The 17,355-nt window shown below is 40.4% G+C and overlaps 3 long non-coding RNA genes across 3 annotated transcripts; 2 read left to right on the top strand and 1 right to left on the bottom strand.

The window, feature by feature from the left end:
* Positions 1-214: 214 nt before the first annotated feature.
* Positions 215-2,596, bottom strand: LOC149101406 (uncharacterized). The gene is made up of 2 exons (XR_016203071.1): positions 2,190-2,596; positions 215-1,881 (listed from the first exon to the last, which is right to left on the bottom strand). It is a non-coding gene; the product is annotated as an uncharacterized LOC149101406 (long non-coding RNA).
* Positions 1,823-2,182, top strand: LOC149101407 (uncharacterized). The gene is made up of 2 exons (XR_016203072.1): positions 1,823-1,900; positions 1,982-2,182. It is a non-coding gene; the product is annotated as an uncharacterized LOC149101407 (long non-coding RNA).
* An 11,152-nt stretch (positions 2,597-13,748) lies between the features above and the next one.
* On the top strand, positions 13,749-15,517 carry LOC110066799 (uncharacterized). Its single transcript, XR_002298620.2, has 2 exons — positions 13,749-14,166; positions 14,471-15,517. It is a non-coding gene; the product is annotated as an uncharacterized LOC110066799 (long non-coding RNA).
* Positions 15,518-17,355: the final 1,838 nt, after the last annotated feature.

Consider the following 17,355-nt stretch of genomic DNA (forward strand, 5'->3'; position numbering starts at 1 on the left):
GCTCTGGCAGCTATGAGCCATCAGCTCTAAGGCTTCACTTATACATATATGTACTGATTGTATGATTAATATGTGTTGTGTTCAATGTCTTTGTTGCAGAGAGGATACTGATGTTACAGCGAGTTCTACCAATGTTGATATCACAGGCATATCAGCATCTTATTGAACATATAAAGAAGTCCTGTTTACAAGATATGGCTTCTTTTAGAGCATCTCCATGGGAACAGTTGTCTTTCAATACTGTCAAATTATTTTTCTAATACAGTGTAGATGCTTAAAATCCAAATTGTCCTCAAACATACAAAGTGTTTATTTTTTACAATGTGTACCAATATTCTTTCATTTCAATGACATGATCAAACCAATTTTTACTTCTCTCCCACACTAACATAAATTACATCTCCACTAAAGTACATGTATATAGTCAATAAAATTTATTGATTACTATTTGGTGACTGTGCTGACCATGACTAGTTATTGAACACAGTATGTCCCAGGGTGTTTGATGAAAGCAAAGTCTTTTGGAACTACTGGATATTATGAAACATTGCTAACAAAAATGGAAAAATTGCATAGGTCAGGTACTTAAACCAGAAACAAAATAACCAAACCAGGGCTGCAAATAATTTTTTTCTCTTGAAAGGACATATGTCCTACTAAAACACCATCTCGGTCAGACAAAACAAATTGTGGTTGGGCATCACCGAAACAGTAAGATTTACTAACAGTAGATCTTTATTCACCCTTACTGTAAAGTAATTTACAATAAAAAATTGTCAAGACGTCATGTCCACCCACAGTTAGGATTTCGTTGGACATGAGCAAATTTTGGTCGGCCAATGACTGATGACCGACTGTTATTTGCAGCCCTGCAAACAAAATGTAACAACAAGATAGCACTCAGGTTAGCTCTATAAAACACTGGTTAGCCTGAAAAACACTCAGGTTACAGTTGGCTGTTGACAGTTGTGAGGAGTTTCATTTGAGTGGTTTTGTTTTGGGTTTTAGCACAGCCATCAGTTGTAGGGAAATATTTTTAAAATTTGCACAAGCCTGCCTAGAGATGTAGCTTGAAAATCTGGCTCATTAAAATTCCCAGTGTGCTCTTCTAGTCTATACCTTGTTTTATTGATCTTATTTCTGTCTATACCTTGAATTTATTGATCTTTTTTCTGTATTGACTTTTTTTCCTGTAATAAACATTGGCCTTGTTATAAAAGGAACAAATTCATGAACTAGCTGTTGGTGAATTTTCAGCTCAGAACCATGTCTTGAGCATGTATTTTATTTCGGCATAATGAACCAACACCCATCCTGAATGTGCAATGATAAAGATGAAAACGAGGTGTGGAGGTGATTTACGTTAACAAAACAAATGCCTCTTCCACCATTACTATAAAATAATGCTTTCTTTGTAGGCTTTTCTTCAGGGGGAAAGGACTTGTTACTTGCATTTGTTTTGGTTTAATCAGCCCTGAATCCCAAATAAACTCCAGTGTGAGGGCTATTGCCAATGGATAACTGTTAGTATGCAGGAAGGGCCCACCTGGTTTCCTTTCCTCAGATAACCGTATCTATGGAGAACATTTTGCCAACAGTCTGCGTTCATGAAGACATGCATGCTATCGTCATCGCAGTCTATTTCTTGTAGCATAATTTGGTACATGCCACACTTGCACCATGGTATTGCCGAGTTGCTAGAAGGAGGTGCAGGGTTAGGCATTCCATCCACACTTGTCATCTGTCCTTCTGTGGATGTACCAGGGGTGGGTTGAGAAATGTCGCTTTTACTGATGGTCTCATCTAAATTGTCAATTCTTCTAGGCAGGCTTCTCGCACACAGCTTGCACACATTGCTTCATCAAGCATTTGAATGAATTCCTAAAAGAACATTATGGAGGTAATCACCAATAAAGTACAGTACTGTAAAGTATTTTGTGCTGGCCTTACAAAATTAAGTGTTGTAATTGATTTATTTTAGGTAGAGCCAACAACTGTGTCAAAGATTCAAGTTTGACAGCTTGCTAGCAAGCACAGAGTTTTTGCCAATTCAAGTGGGCCTAGAAATAAAAAAAATCAAGTGTTGGTGTTCAAGCTTTGATTTTTGTGGTCTTTTCCATATTTAGGCATATTTTTCTTCTTGGAATAATAACAAATAAAAACATATTTCTATACAAGCAGACCCTTACATCTCTATTTTATTTTATCCTCTCCTGCTCTTCACTTGGCCTGTTGTCAGTCTGGTATGGCTGTGTTTTTCAGCCACAAATGAAGCTGTACTTGCACCAGCATTGATATGAAAAAAAGAGTCATGTCAAAGCTGTTGTACTTTGTATATGAAAAATCAAACTCTCCTAGAAACCTTCTCAGCTCAAGGAAAAGACAATTCAAACTGCAAAAACTCGAAACTACTCTATGCTTGGCGAAATGTTTGGCCTGAATGAAAAAGACATGCTGTACACATGAACATGTGTACATATGACGACTTGAACACAAACAGAACCAAAAATAGCCAGAAATCTAGTCGTTCCATTCGCGTGCAGCCTTCAATACCTACTTACAAACTATCTTAAATCAAAGCTAAGTGCATAAATAAGGAATCTCACCGTGTTTTCGACACGGATTTGCTGTCGAACCACACATGCACTCACTTCCACATCTTACAAGGGCAGCCACGATTTGCATTTGTTTTCTGTTTCGTGGAACAAGCGCTTTCGCACGAACAGGAGATGCGATTTTCCTAAGAGGATGACAACAGAAGAAAGAGAAAATGGACGTTGCGTTAGAGCATATTCCCAGAAACTACGAAACAGTTCACACATTTAAATCTGTCACGTAATGGAGTCGAAGGAAACTCGCCACCGTAGCCTTTCTTGCCTCTTCTGCGTCCATAATTTTGCCTCTGCGATAAAATAAGTAGATCGACGAGAAGAAATCCACACACGCGACAAAAAGACGTAATGATTTTAACCAAGAACGGCTAAATTCGCGCAAAATTTAACAACTCCGATAAATTCAAGATGGCGGATGCATTTGAATCTCAATGAGAACGGAGCCAAATTTCGCACATGCGCGGGTCGTGACGTAGCTCCTTTAATTAAATACCGCTCGAAGGTCTCATTGGTTTGTCCGATGCAATATTCCTCGAATTTTTGAACAACAGAGTCGAGTACTTTCGAACTTTCGGGCGGGTTGAATGTCATACCTTCATAAATTTCAAGAGCTTCTTCGCCGATCGCAGAAAGAAAAGTTGCAGTCTTATATTCTTCGTCGAACTGCTGGAGCCTCCCAACTACGGCGTAATTATTCCAGGCTCTTTTAAATTTTTTCCAGTTAGCGGCAACGTTGTCAAGATTTAACGGTTTCGGCATTGGTATTCCACTCGGCAAAGAAGACATTTGCTGCATTTGTGCACTTCCAACGGACGCTGTATTAGTTGTATTTGTCGCCGTGGTTCCCTCGTCGCCTGACATCTTGTAGTTACGCGGCGATTTTTTATCCTGACACCATGTTTCGAAGCTTTATTCACGCAGCTAACGGTGGAAGACTAAACTAACGATTCAAAATACATAATTTATATGTACGCCAGAAAGTCCGCTGACAATTACAGCTACATAATTTACATAATGTCTCCAGAAATTTACATAATATCGTAACAGTTGGTTTCTCAGGAATGACTGATTCTTACATTGAATCATTAATAAGAGCCAAGAAGAAACAAACACGATCAACTACTAGTGATACACTGATCTTTGTGCTTATTATTTCTTATATTAAACATGGAAATAAAAATTTTTGTTTTGCCATTTGACGTTAGCTTGGTAACACAATTTCACATATCTTTTTGTCAGTAGTCTTCCTGTTCAATGATACATATTTTTGTTCAGTAAAACTCATTAAATATTCAATGTTTCACATTTTTGTTCAGTGAAACTCATTTTATATTCAATGATTCTTATCTTATTCAGTCAACTGATGTTATTTTCAATACTTCACAGGAGTCTCGAACTTTTAACCTCTTCCATATATTTAGTGCAATTTTGCCGTGTTTGCCCCCAAGCAAGATGGCGTCAGAAACCGTGAAAGGTCCATTTCTTCATATCGTACAGGCAATCGGAAATGGACTGCCAAACAAAAATTGGAAAGGAATTGTCACGCAAGAAGTTTTCCCGCGAAAACAACGACCCACGTGTAAGTGAATTTCCCCCCAATAAATTAAGTACACGTGTTCAACGTGATACTCGGGGCGTTTAATCAGATGAGTGTTGAATCTCACGCTGTTCCTTACCGTAGAGAGCAAGCCAGCCGGAATTACTTCATCATTATTCTAAAAAAAGACCAATAAGTTTTGAAGATGTAAAAAAATTGTAAATATGTAAATAAAATGTAAATATGCAATTTGTTTACCCACGGAGCACCAAGGAGTTCACAAGAACTCGTTCAGAAATGCCCGTGCATTCCAGGATCGAATTGGAATTTGGAAATGTTGGTTTTTGAGGAGGGGAAAACCAGAGTACCCGGAGAAAAACCTCTCGCAGCAGAGTCGAGAACCAACAGCAAACTCAACCCACATATGACCCCGGGTCCGGGAATTGAACCCGGGACACATTGGTGGGAGGCGAGCACTCTTACCACTGCGCCATCCTTGCTCCCTCAAATGTAAGAGATGTAGGAGAAACGATACCTCGCTGGTTTACATATCAAGGCAAATCCGTACATTGTGAAGCCACCATGCTCCGTGCCAGATCAAAATTCAAACGCTCGTGATAAATACGAATTCCTTTCAAGTCATGTTAATTATCCAGCTATGTAATTAAATATCCTCAGAACAGTTATGAACACGCAATCTACAAAATCAGTCGGTGAATTGTCCTACCTGCTTTGTAATAGTTCTCTGTCTCTTGGTCGCTCGTCAAGTCCTGCGGAGCTGCAGGGCTCGACCGTAATAAAACTCCCCATTGAAGTCATGATGCTTAATCAGTTGGTGGGAAAATGTCAACTAAAGATTTTTACCAACTTTAAAATGTTTTCGATAAACCAGACTTTAACAGTGAGATTTGTAACGACCACGCAGGCGAAGACCATAACGACTAAGTGCATCGGTAACAAACTTTTAATAATATCAGCATCAATGACGTTACTTATTGTTATTACTGTGCAAACCAGAGGATGATTGGCTGGTGAAACAGAGTTGTCATTATTCGTTTTTTTGGAACAGGAAATATATGACATGTTTATATGAATCTTCGTGCAGATGACTCACGGGGTACTCACAGCTTTTGCAGCGCAGTGTCAAAATTCAAACGCTCGTGATAAATACGAAATACTTTTAAGTCATGTGAATTATCCAGCTATATAATTAAGTATCCTTAGAGCAGTTATGAACATCGCAGTCTACAAAATCAGTTGGTGAATTGTCTTACCTGCTTCGTAATAGTTCTCTGTCTCTTGGTCGCTCGTCAAGTCCTTCGGAGCTGCAGGGCCCAACAGAAATTAAACTCCCCATTGAAGTCATGATGCTTAATGAGTTGGCGGAAAAATGTCAACTTAAGATTTTTACGAACTTTAAAATGTTTTCGATAAACCAGTGAGAATTTGTTTCGACGACACAGGCGAACTACTGGAGTGAATCCGAAACAAAATGACGTCAACCACTATTGGCTGGTGAAACAAAGAGTTGTCATCAGTGAACAGGAAATACAATACATACATACAGACGGCTTGATTTGGACCGTACAAAGTGACCCAATCACAGCAAACCGGAAAACTCACTCTCGACAAATATTTTAGAATTATGAAATCGACTGCAAGGTATTAATTTGCGTTCACTATGAATCTCGGCTGATTTCTCGTGTTGAAACTAGGCTAGCCACGTGGACAGCAAGAGATCAAGAGCTATTGCCTACCAGAACTTATCGAAATGGAAAGTAATCCATGGAAACGGATCGTGTGTCGTACTACACATAACATTATAATGCCGACCCATGAATCGCACATAGACGGCGAGCCAGAGGATGAGAAAATTATTGCGTCTCTCTCCGGAGCTATATAATAGACAGTACGATATTTATTAATTGTTTCTTTTGCACTTTCGGCGTACTGTTTGCTACTCACGACAATTGCATATGCCACCACATCGCCATCGTTCGTCGCACCGCACGGTGCAGCTCTCACGACCACTTCCAAGGTGAATTGTTCGAGACGCTATCAGTTCGCTCCCATCTCTTCTGAGTTGCATCGCTTTTCCTGCCGTGATTTCATGCAACTGAACTGAAACACGTGCCCTTACGTCCACGCCTTCCCCCCCCCCCCCCCTCCCTCCCCACACACACACACACACCGATCCCCGGGACATAGCGGGGGAATAAGGGGTACATGGCCGTGGAATTACGCTATTGTAACGCTGCACTTCTCCGGGGGGACGGGGACAGTAACGATTTGTCAAATAAGTGGTGGGATTTTTCGGGGAGCTTCTAACGCCAGCCCTTACAGAGTGAGACTGGGCCCTAGCACCAAAAACGTTCACAATTCAAGAGCATGGCGGAAAAAACGGAGATGGTAAGCTGAATCCTTTTTTATCATCTATCCTTTTCTCATCACTTGTCCAATATCGCTCGTGATATTGAGTAAAACCAACATTTAGAATGAATATTCCTCTACTCTTTGCCACTGTCTGAAGAGGATAAGATCTTAGGTCGAAAAATCAAAAAAGTCCGAAAGAGGAAAAAAATCTACAAGCTTCAGATAGTCCTAAACCTTCATTCTCAGTTCCGAAATTCGTTGTCTGTCTATCTCGCCATTGGGTCGCTTTCCCTATTTCGCTGGAGTAGTCTGTCGATCGTCGCCAATTCATAGCTCTCATGTCGCCGTTTCAAGGCCATGTCGCTTGTCGGAATTTACCCCTAACAGGGTCTCTTAAAACTATGTTAAGTTATGTGCCTTATTACCACGGATCATATTCACGGTAGCTTTGTCCAGCGTCGCCAAAGACTGCTGTTGTGTTACTTCGAGAATCTTAGAGATCCGTTCTGTGTCGTCAAAGTTATGTTTCTTGCATCCTGAATTTGTTCGAGCTTTTCGTCTCCTGAGCTCGATGTTTAGGTTTATACCTCCTTTGTTCGTTTTGGCACCACGATTTAAATTTAGCTAAATTTAGTTGTTCACGTCTGTTGACTGTTTTGCGTCATGTATACATTTGTAAATTGGTTACTTGAAACATTTTTTCGCGCCAGTAAATTGAATTGTTTTGTTCCCTCTCATTTTTTCATGCCAATCATTTCAAGGGGGCGGTAGAGCATAAACAATGGTGTGCCTACAAGCACACCATTGAGCCCGCAAATCCGCCTGTTCTGCAGGCTTCTTTGTCGTATGATTTCCCATATGATAAAACGATTGCGTTTCGTTGGACATTGACCTAAGGCTATTGCACAATGGCTAATAGGGGGAAGATGACAGACCTGGTGACAACCTTACATGACAGCTATGATGTAGACTACAGAGCTCATTAACCACAGTTTCAACTTTAGGTGATAAAATGGTCCAATTCCTTATAACTGATGTCCATAAAATGTTTAAAAATTGTTTGTTTGTTTTTTAAGCTTGTAAGATTAGGTTGGTTTTTAATATGGGCAGGCACCATATTCCAGAGGCAGCTAGTCGATACTCAGAAAGACGTCTCCCGTTTGAATTGGGGGCAGACCCGGAGGGTTACTCCCTTATCTGGGCTATATAGGTATGTGCGGCCCCAAAGGGAGGGGTTTTCAATCGTTTTGGTCATAATTAGGGTATCGATTTTGGCCATTTTGGTCTTAAATAGGGTATGGTTTTAGCACTCTGGTCTTGAATTGGGTATGTTTCTTAGAAGAAGCCACGTTTTCATCATTATCAATAAGAACCTCAACAAAAGCCCTTCACTGATAACTTAAGTTTAGGACAACTGCGCCAGCGATCATGAACAGGGTATCGAATTTTTGGCCAGGTCATAAATAGGGTAGGGAAAATCGCAGATTTTGGACATAAATAGGGTAAGGGTTTTGGGAAGTGGGCCTCACACCCCCACCCAACTTATCTGGGAGTACCCCCCGGGAGGCAGACAAGCTTAATTGGCCATGCCTGCTTGTTCTTCCGTTCACGTCTGCATTTCTAACAAGCACCTGGGTAAGATAAGACAGACTCTTCCCTAAAATCCGTTTATATGCCATATTGACTTATTTATTTTCGCTTCATGGTAAAATGGAACCCAACCTAATTGTTTAAAAGGTTTCACACTGTTCGCTTTTCAGCTTTTGTGTCAGCATCCAGTATTACTCGAGCTTAATTTTTTAATTTCCGGACGTTTCAGCCTTTTTTTCATGAATAAGCAGGGTAAGAGGAGATGACTTGAAAATTTACTTCTAGAACTTTGTGAGACCTTGTAGGCGGAAAACAAGATTTCGATGAAGGAGCGAGAGGTGAAGAGTACTCAAATGTGCGAGAGAAATATGGTCGCGCATAATCTGCGTGCGCTTCTCGCCCCAGATTTTTCGCGGTCATTTTTCCCTCGCTCTTGATATTCAGACTCATATTAAAATTTGAAAAGAAAAATCAAAATATCACCAAACTAATAAGATGAAGTCTACCCCCCGTATATTTATTCAGAAAAAAAAACGTTTTCGACGCTATAATTTTTGGAAACTGAGCAGATACGAGAGATCAGGTATAACGTTTGTAACTGAAATGATGTGACGATGCAGTCGACATTTGGATCAAAATAATGATAATTTTTTCATTCAGTACTTTACGTACATAGATGAAGCTGTAGCTGAATATCGTAGTATGTACATCCACAAAAATCCTATCGGTAAGACTGTAACATGAGAAGTTGCTTAAAAGGTTAATACCTACAACTGTTAGTGTTAATAAATATTATGATAAATAAAAGTGACATTACTCAGTCAAAATAGTGAAATACTTCCAAACCTGGGGCCCGTCTTTCCTTGTTGTCATGAAGCACTCTAGAACCTCTAATTTCATTGGATCTTGTTAGCACGAAGCTCTGTTGTTTTAGGGCTAGGGCCCATTGTTACTATTGTTTGTATATCATGTTCTCAGCCAATCCTGTGAGACGATCCGAAGAGCTTCCATTTCGGGCAGAAAAACAGAGAGGTTTAAACGCCTGAAACTTTTTGTATGAAGAGTACCTCTCTTCATATTGAAAATATGTTAATAAAATAGCTCTGTAATCATAAGGTTTGAGATTTTGTTAAGGCTTTCCGGGTGCGAAAACTTTCGAGACTTTCGAGAAACGGGCCCCTGGTGTAGTTTTGTTTCCTTTATATCCACTGTTATGTTTCTCTAGCAAATTATGCATTCACTATCAATCCCCCGGTGTCTCCAAGTTGGTAATAAAAGTCCATGTAAATCCCATTATGGTCATGGCCTAGTCCTGCCGTGCACCTGGGTACGCTGTGGTGAAACAAGAAATCGATAACTGAAGATGTTATCACACAGCGCCCCTGTACCTAGCTTTTTGAGACCATAGAGAGCTAACGCCTTTTAACAGGGTCTCAATTGGGAGAGGGGGTGTCCCTTTGACGATTGACTGTTAAAAATAAGCCGTTTTGACGGTTGACGGCTAATTTTTCGGAATGACGTTATGACACGATTATTCGATAATGCAATTCGAGAGTTTTCAATAGCTTAGCCATCATGGGTTATACCATGCTCTACAAATAGGGCAAGCGTATGCGTGAATTTTGGGGTTATTTTCATTTCTTTTCTTTTTTTTTTTTTTTTGAGTTTTTTTTTTTAATATATACTGGGGGCGCTTTTAATGAAACAATTATTCCAGTCGCGCTTGTTGGTTATGAAATGATTATAGCTGTCTACCATCTCATGTCCATTGTTAATTGGACCCTCATTTAAAATTGGTTTTTACTATAAGAATCAGCACAGGCATAAGCATTAGCAAGTAAAGGTCATACACAAGATGCATATACGTCATGCACATACGGAAGCAAAGAATAAACGGGAATCTCGATTCCATCTCAATCTTTCCAAATAAACGCGTGACAATGCGCGCTAAAACACACGATTTCAACAATGTCCTTGACGTTTTAAGGAAAAGATGAATAGAAGCAAGTATAATAGACCCCCCTCCCCCAGAGCAATGCTGAAAGAAAAAGAAGCTATTCTGAAGAGTGAAGAGTGTTAAAAAGGAAAAAGGGGCAATAGAAAGTGGTTAGACAGTTGTGTTGAAACCAAACATGATTGCTGAAAAATCGTTATTTCTGGAATAAGACGTGAATATCTATCTTATCGTCACTTTAGTTGGCGAATACTGTTCTAGGAGGCGAACAATTCTTGAAACGTGGCTCTTCTGAAGCTATTGTCAAGTTTTTTTTGTTTTGAAGATTTTTATCAACATTGGCAGGGGGGAGGGGGCAGGCGGACTTACGCGGTTTTGGTCTTAAGAGAGGCTGCCTGTGAAGTCATCTGCCGTGAACTGTCCCAAAACTTGTGACCAGGATTGTAGGTGGCAAGAGGCAGTTGTGTTTTGCAGAGGACTGTACCACACAATCTCCTCAAGGACCCTTCAGCGCCGCTCAATCTGGAGTCCAGGGCACTAACCAAAAAGTCCAGTCCAGGGCACCAACCAAAAAGATTTTAAGGTCCTTCAAGCTGTAGCTACTGTCAAGCTAATGGATGTGAAGAAAATCATAAGTTTAACACGTCTGTCAAGATTAGAAATTCAGCAGAAACAGCAATTTCATGGTACTATAGGACGAAAATAAGCTTAGCGCCGTCTACGAATTTTTAACTTCAAATTCTAATTTTAAAACAACACCAAATTTTCAAAATTTCCTATTCCCATAAATTTTACTAATCCTTTGAGAAAAACTATTTATCTCAAATATACCTAAAAATGAACAAAAAATTTACTAAACAGCCCAAAACATAGATATGTGGGATGAGCAGAGAGATTCTTGACTGCTTGAAACGTGAACGAGATATGGCCTTCATGTAGACCCCCGCCTTAACCCGAGTCCCAACCTCGTTCCCAGGGTCCTCTCTCTACCTCGAGAAAGTACCCTTGTTGCGGCTGGTCACGTGTCTGCTAGATTTTAGCAGATTCAAGAGATACGATTGAAGAGAGTGGCTGGAAAGTTACAGTTTGTCTCAGCACTGAGCTTGCCTACTAAGCCCAGTAGGGAGTGAAATTTGTAACCCTACCGTTGTGGATCGGCAAAAATCACAGCGAAGGCATTGACACATTCGATATAGGAGTTCAATGCGTTCAATGTTCGGCTAAAAGATTAGCACTGAATTTAGCTGAATTTTCCCCGTCGATAGTTGGACGATCTTTAGAATTTGTGGCAGTGAAAAAATTTGGCAAAGAACTTAGCAATGACGACCACCACAATAAATGAACCGCGCGGTGAATTTAATTTTATTTTTCATTCGGCAGAATCACAACGAAGGTATTTACTCGTTCCGTTAGAGCTAAATACGTCGTATGTTCGACTACAAAGGTAGTTTTGAATTTGATTGAATTACTCTCATCGACAGTTTGACGGTAATTCCATTCTCTTGCGGCGAAAAGATTTTACGAAGAACTTGACATCAACAACGTTTGCGCGCTGAATATTAAAGCTTGATTTGAAAAAATAGTGAAAAATAAGCAAACTTCCCACTCAATCAACATCTCACACTTATAGATGTTCAGATAGAAACGAAGCACCGGTCAGGCAGGATCTCTGACAAATTTGCTTAACTTCAAAGTAACGTCTGTAAGGCAGCGCAACTTTCACCTCCATAGACAGTGTTGACAAAATTAAATCAAAGACCCACCTTCTGTGCGGATTTGATTTGTACTGATAGGCACGTGACGAGCCGCAACCAGGGTACTTCTCGAGGTAGAGAGAGGACCCTTGGGAGCGAGGTTGCCCGAATCCAAGGGGATGGGAGAGGGGGGAGCATAGAAGCGGAGGAAGGCCTTTTCTTCCTTAATTTTTTTCTTTCTCCTTTTTCCTTCCCTACCTACTTCCCTTCAAAGAGCCCGATACTCAGGCTACTAACTATTAGGCCACCGAATACCAATAACCGCTAAGAGCTCCCTTCCAATAAGCCCCATGTTGTTTTCCAATAAGCGTCACAACCCCAACGAAATATGTTCCTTTTGTTTGACGCCCTCTACCTCACCCTCTGCTCTTTCGCAGTCTTCCTCTTAAAACTATCCCCGAACAGAAAACCTGAGATGAAGACAAGCGGTGTTCTACCCCGAGAAATTCGCGCCCAACTTTCACTCTCCCCTGTGAAGAAAAGCTGATATTACAGCAGATCAGAATTCCAATATCTGTGAGTTCTTGTTACTTTTGTGGCGGCCATTCAAATTTTCAATAGCGCCGTGTTGAAAGTGCGGCATATTAGCTTGCGAACAGGCTCAATTGTTGTTTTTGGGTAGCATATCGCGGGCCGCGCAAGGGCGGCGAAGCCGCAACCGCGAGCCGGCAAAGCCGGCGAGAAGAATGGCCCCATTCTTCTCGCCCATTCTTCTCCCCATTCTTCTTGCCGGCTTCGCCGGCTCGCGGTTACGGCTCCTCCGCCCTTGCCCGCGATACGCTACCCAAACAACAAGTGAGCCTGCTCGCAGGCTAGCGGCATATTTTCACGTCAAGCCCGTGACAGATGTTTTGAGGATAAAATCCTGACGTTTCCAGACTATAGTCTCTTTCTCAGAGACGCAAACAGTGCAGTCTTGAACAAAACTTAAGATACCTAGTGTGTACATGATCACTTTTTTAACTTTCAGCACGTGTCCAGTAGACAACGTAGTGATATTGTAAAGAGAAATTACAGGCATTGGTTACATTTAACCAATGAAGGGTTACGGAAGATCATCATAAAAAAAATCTCTGTTGTTTATTTCCTCTCAGTTTGCGATGATTTATCTTGAAAGAGATCAATGCAGCTTATGATAAGCGGATTATAGAGTAAATCCTCCCAAAAAGCCGATAATTGAACATTAACTCAAGACATTTTAAAATACCAGCACGCGAAGATGACCTACGTTTATGTTTCGGTAAAACGAAACCTGTGCTAAACAATAACAACCCCAACAAGTTTATTTAAAATCTTATACAAAACGTTTTTCCGCGAACTTATCATAATAAACTGAGGAATTAAACAAAACCTAGGGGATGAAGGTTAACTTGAACTAGGGAAAATGTTGCATTTCACTAGCGTAAACGAATTGGCCAACTCGAAGATTTTCTAATAATTGATTTTTGACAGAAAAACAAGAAACAGAGGCGAAGATATAACTCGATAAGCATTAGTTTTCTCTTCTCCCCTAAAACGAGATAGTGTCGGTTAAGAAAAGGAAAGTGCTCGAAAGAAGCACCTAATAATCAGTAGAATATAAAAGTTGTAGAAATAATCTCATTTCAGTCGAATTTCGCCATCTAGTTTTAATCACATTTCTGTGCTACATTACATTGTCTTGTTAACTTGGTATGCAAGATTTACAAAATTATTAAACCTGTCAGTTCAAAGATAACGATTTCTTTTTTTATTGATATAAGACGAAACTCCCGTATTCTTCAAGGTGGTCGTATTTTCCGCTAATGGTGCATGCCATGCACAGAGAATCAAACCCCGGGCGAACTCCCATATGAAAAGATCGGGGATGTTCATCGTAACATTTTGATTAAACCCCTGAAGGACAAAAACTGGGCGTGGACAGCTTTCTTTGACCCACTGCATATACACTATAAAACGGACAGAGGGCGTTTCTTTTTATTATTTCTTCGAGTGCGGCCCCAAAAGATACCTTGACGGCTAAAAATAAGGGCATTTTGTCCTGAACCACATAACTAAGAGCGATGTCCGTGATTTACATCCCTAAGCGGGACAACGAACATCCCCGAGGATTCTCCAAACCCAGGCCTCGGGAAACCCGTTAACGTGATGACCTTTTTTATTCTAATCGCAGAAATAAATATATCTACAAAAACTTCAATCTCCAACCCTCGATCCATTACTAATCCACCATCCACTTTTTACAGATTTATCTACTCGGGTAACAAAATCTGGAAGACATCATGGCTACCAAGAAACCCTCTTTAGTCAACACTCTCGATGATCTCAGGTTGACGAAACATCCAGGCGGTCTCCCAGAAAAATTAGGTGGGGGTGTGCGACCTGCTTCCCAATCCCCCCTCCCCCGATTTCCCCGGCCCTATTTAAGCCTTGACCTGTTTCAGACCTGTCTTACAATTAGTTACCAGTTCAGACCGATGTTCAAGGCATTGTGGAGGGCTATAGTACTGTTGATGGTCTCATCGATAATGATGAAGAAGTAGCTTCTTCTAAAAAAACATACCCAGTTTAAGACTGGAATACAAAAACCATAGCCTATTTGAGAACAAACTTCAACTAACTCAACATAACTAACATTAACTTTAATCTAATGCTATTTCCTTACATACAGTTTCAAGAATTGCTGCCCCGCAACTAGTTCCAGAGCCAGGAGAGCTAATCGAAGCGGGGGCCCTAAACCTATGAAGCCCATTTGAGAAAGTACCGTCGCCCCCCGGGACAGGTGGAAACTAAAGACTTTTGAAGCTGACCTTGGATTTAGCAAGCACTATAGTCATTTTAATGAAAGTTGGTTGCTAATGACACTCGAAAAAGCATCGCGTGTTGTTGTAATTAGGTGGTAATCTTTCCAAATCTTGGCGGTTCTTTTACTCTTTACTTCATACTGTAGACTCTCCTTACTGACTTTATGGATTGCTATGAGTGACAATTGTGAGAATTTGATAGAACATCACATTAGATGCCGCATCACTCCTAGGAACTTAGGGATAAAACTATAGCTGGCCTAATGATACCTGATACAAGAGAAATATACTAGATTATAATATTTTATTGTAATAATCGTTGTAAAATCCTTTGAATCACAAATTCAATATCACTCTATTGTCAACCAGACAGGCGGCGAGTAAAGAGAAAAATATGAACCACGAAATTCTTACCACTTACATCAAGAGAAATGTTAGACAATCTGTATTAAGAATTTAAATTTTCACGCCTGGCACTAGGGGCATAAAAGACTTGATGATAGAAACGCTTTCTTTTGTGTGAATCTTTGTTTAGAAAACAAAGACCAAACGCTCTCAAAGGGACTCAACCTGATAACAAGACAGCTTTCAAAACAAGTAGTTAACCAAAGGTAATCGCGAATTTGATCAAAAAGCGCGTGGGGTGGAAAAGGAAAGACTGTAAAGTATATGATAAAGAGATCAACTCTAGCCTTTCTAAGGTCAATTTGTGGCGCACATAAATCGCCCAAAGATTACACAGATGTCGATAAATCGAAGAAGATTCAGTAGGGCTATCGACGAGAATGGTTTAGTAAGGTTAAGGCAGCGAGCGAGTTCTCGCGGGCAAACGCAGGCATCGTATTTAACACGCCTGAAACTTCGAAACTCGCTGGCGAGTGAAGCTCGTTAAAAATAAATGATCGGAAATTTGATTTATAGCATTCTTTCTTAATTTAACAGCCCTGTTGGGTAAGGCCGCCTGTCAATCATGCATTGTATTAATGTCATCCCCGCTGCGCGTAAAGAAACCTTTACTTCGCCACAACAAACCAAGTATTATACAAGCACTAGCGAGCGGCAGATTGAGGCAGATCATCCACTGCAGAGGCTACACTTCCTCGCAACCTATGACGGGGATGGTACGAGGCATCCTACGAAAGGTAGGCTAGAAAACACGTTAAAGCCAGTACTAAAGAAGCTTAATAACAGGCTTGGCATGAGTATTTTGTTTTGCTTAACACTCTGCCGGATTTTTCTCTCACTTATAAATCTCGCGGCTACATTTCCATCAGGTGTGTTCGATTGCCGTGTTAAGTTCGCAGCTCTCGTCCAACCGTGCGCGCGCTTTCAAGCATTTCTCTTTTACAAAGTGGATTAACCCTCAAGTACATATTTCAACGTAGTGTAACATCAGCGCCATTGAATATTGCCCTGAGTATTTGTTTTCCTTTGCTGTTTATATGGAGCACAGGAGTCATTCGTATAAGCAGTGAACTTGTTTTTCTGCAGTCTACAAATCGCACCCTTTCGTTTGAAGAGACTCCATTAAGCCATGTCTTACTCCTCAAACAACAAGTGCCGACTTAGTGACAGTACTCCGAACTGTTTAATATTCTTTCCATTGTGTAATTAAAATCGATTTCGTACATTCTTAAAGTACGATTTCTCAACAGTTCGAAGTCTGGGGACAGTATTAAAATAGCATCAGCGCTTATACAAAGTTACGGTACACCGCCGGACTAAAAATATCTCACTTTAGGATCGGCCTCTAATTTAGACTCCGCTCAGTCGCCAGTCTTACACAATTTGCTTCTAGTTATGTTGCTTAGAATAATTCAACAGGAACAGTGTCTTGCGGTTAGTGGCTTCAACGCAGAGAATGTTGCGGAAAATAAACCACCTCGACAGTGAACCACAGTGTTAAATACCGCAGTGACAGTAAATATCACAGCTTATTATTACAGTATAGGTCCTTTAAAAGCAGGTATTCTATTCATTGCTCGCGTGCCTTTCGAGTACGGAATTACTTTCATCTGCATTAACTATGTTTATCATGCGTTTAACCCCATGAGGGGCTTGGAAAGTGTATGAACAATGTTGAAATGCGAAGAGAACAGCGATGAATCGAGTAGGGGGAAAATGCAGGTTTTAAGCGAACTGGCGAAGTAATTCGGTGCAATCTGATCATATCACCCTTTAGCTAATCTGAAGAAATCTCAAAATAAAACGATTAACAACTATTAATAGGATTTCACAGCGTGCAAAACAGTCTGATCCTTCCGACACACGTGAACGGATGCCATGAACCCATAGAATCTGACCAAAGTTTTTGCGTCGAACAAACCATCTTCATTTCTATAAAGTTCAGTGACTTCCTTATTGTCTTCACATTTGTACTTGCACAGAGTCACGGAGCAACCCCTTGCTCACGAAAACCGCATGGAATGTTAACAATAACTACAATGAAATTACAATACTACGGCATTATTAGTTGATAACTTGTCCATATCAGCCCGTAGATACGGCCCTTACTTTATAACGGACTGATATCATTGTCTACATTACGTAGGAAAAATGTTCATTTCCAATGGGCGCGAAAATGCACAAAGGGGCGGACGGTAGTGTATAGTACAGTATGCAACTTATTTTATTTCCGCGTAAATTAGAATACAGTTAAATAGCACTTATCAACACCTACGCTAATGGTGTTAATGAGATTATCTTTCTTTTCAGAAAGCAGGTTTTCCATTATTAAGAGGTAAGAAAAAAA

Source organism: Orbicella faveolata, unplaced genomic scaffold (genome assembly GCF_042242905.1).
Source record: "Orbicella faveolata isolate gen_17 unplaced genomic scaffold, um_ofav_v1 contig_4, whole genome shotgun sequence".
Lineage (NCBI taxonomy): Eukaryota > Metazoa > Cnidaria > Anthozoa > Scleractinia > Merulinidae > Orbicella > Orbicella faveolata.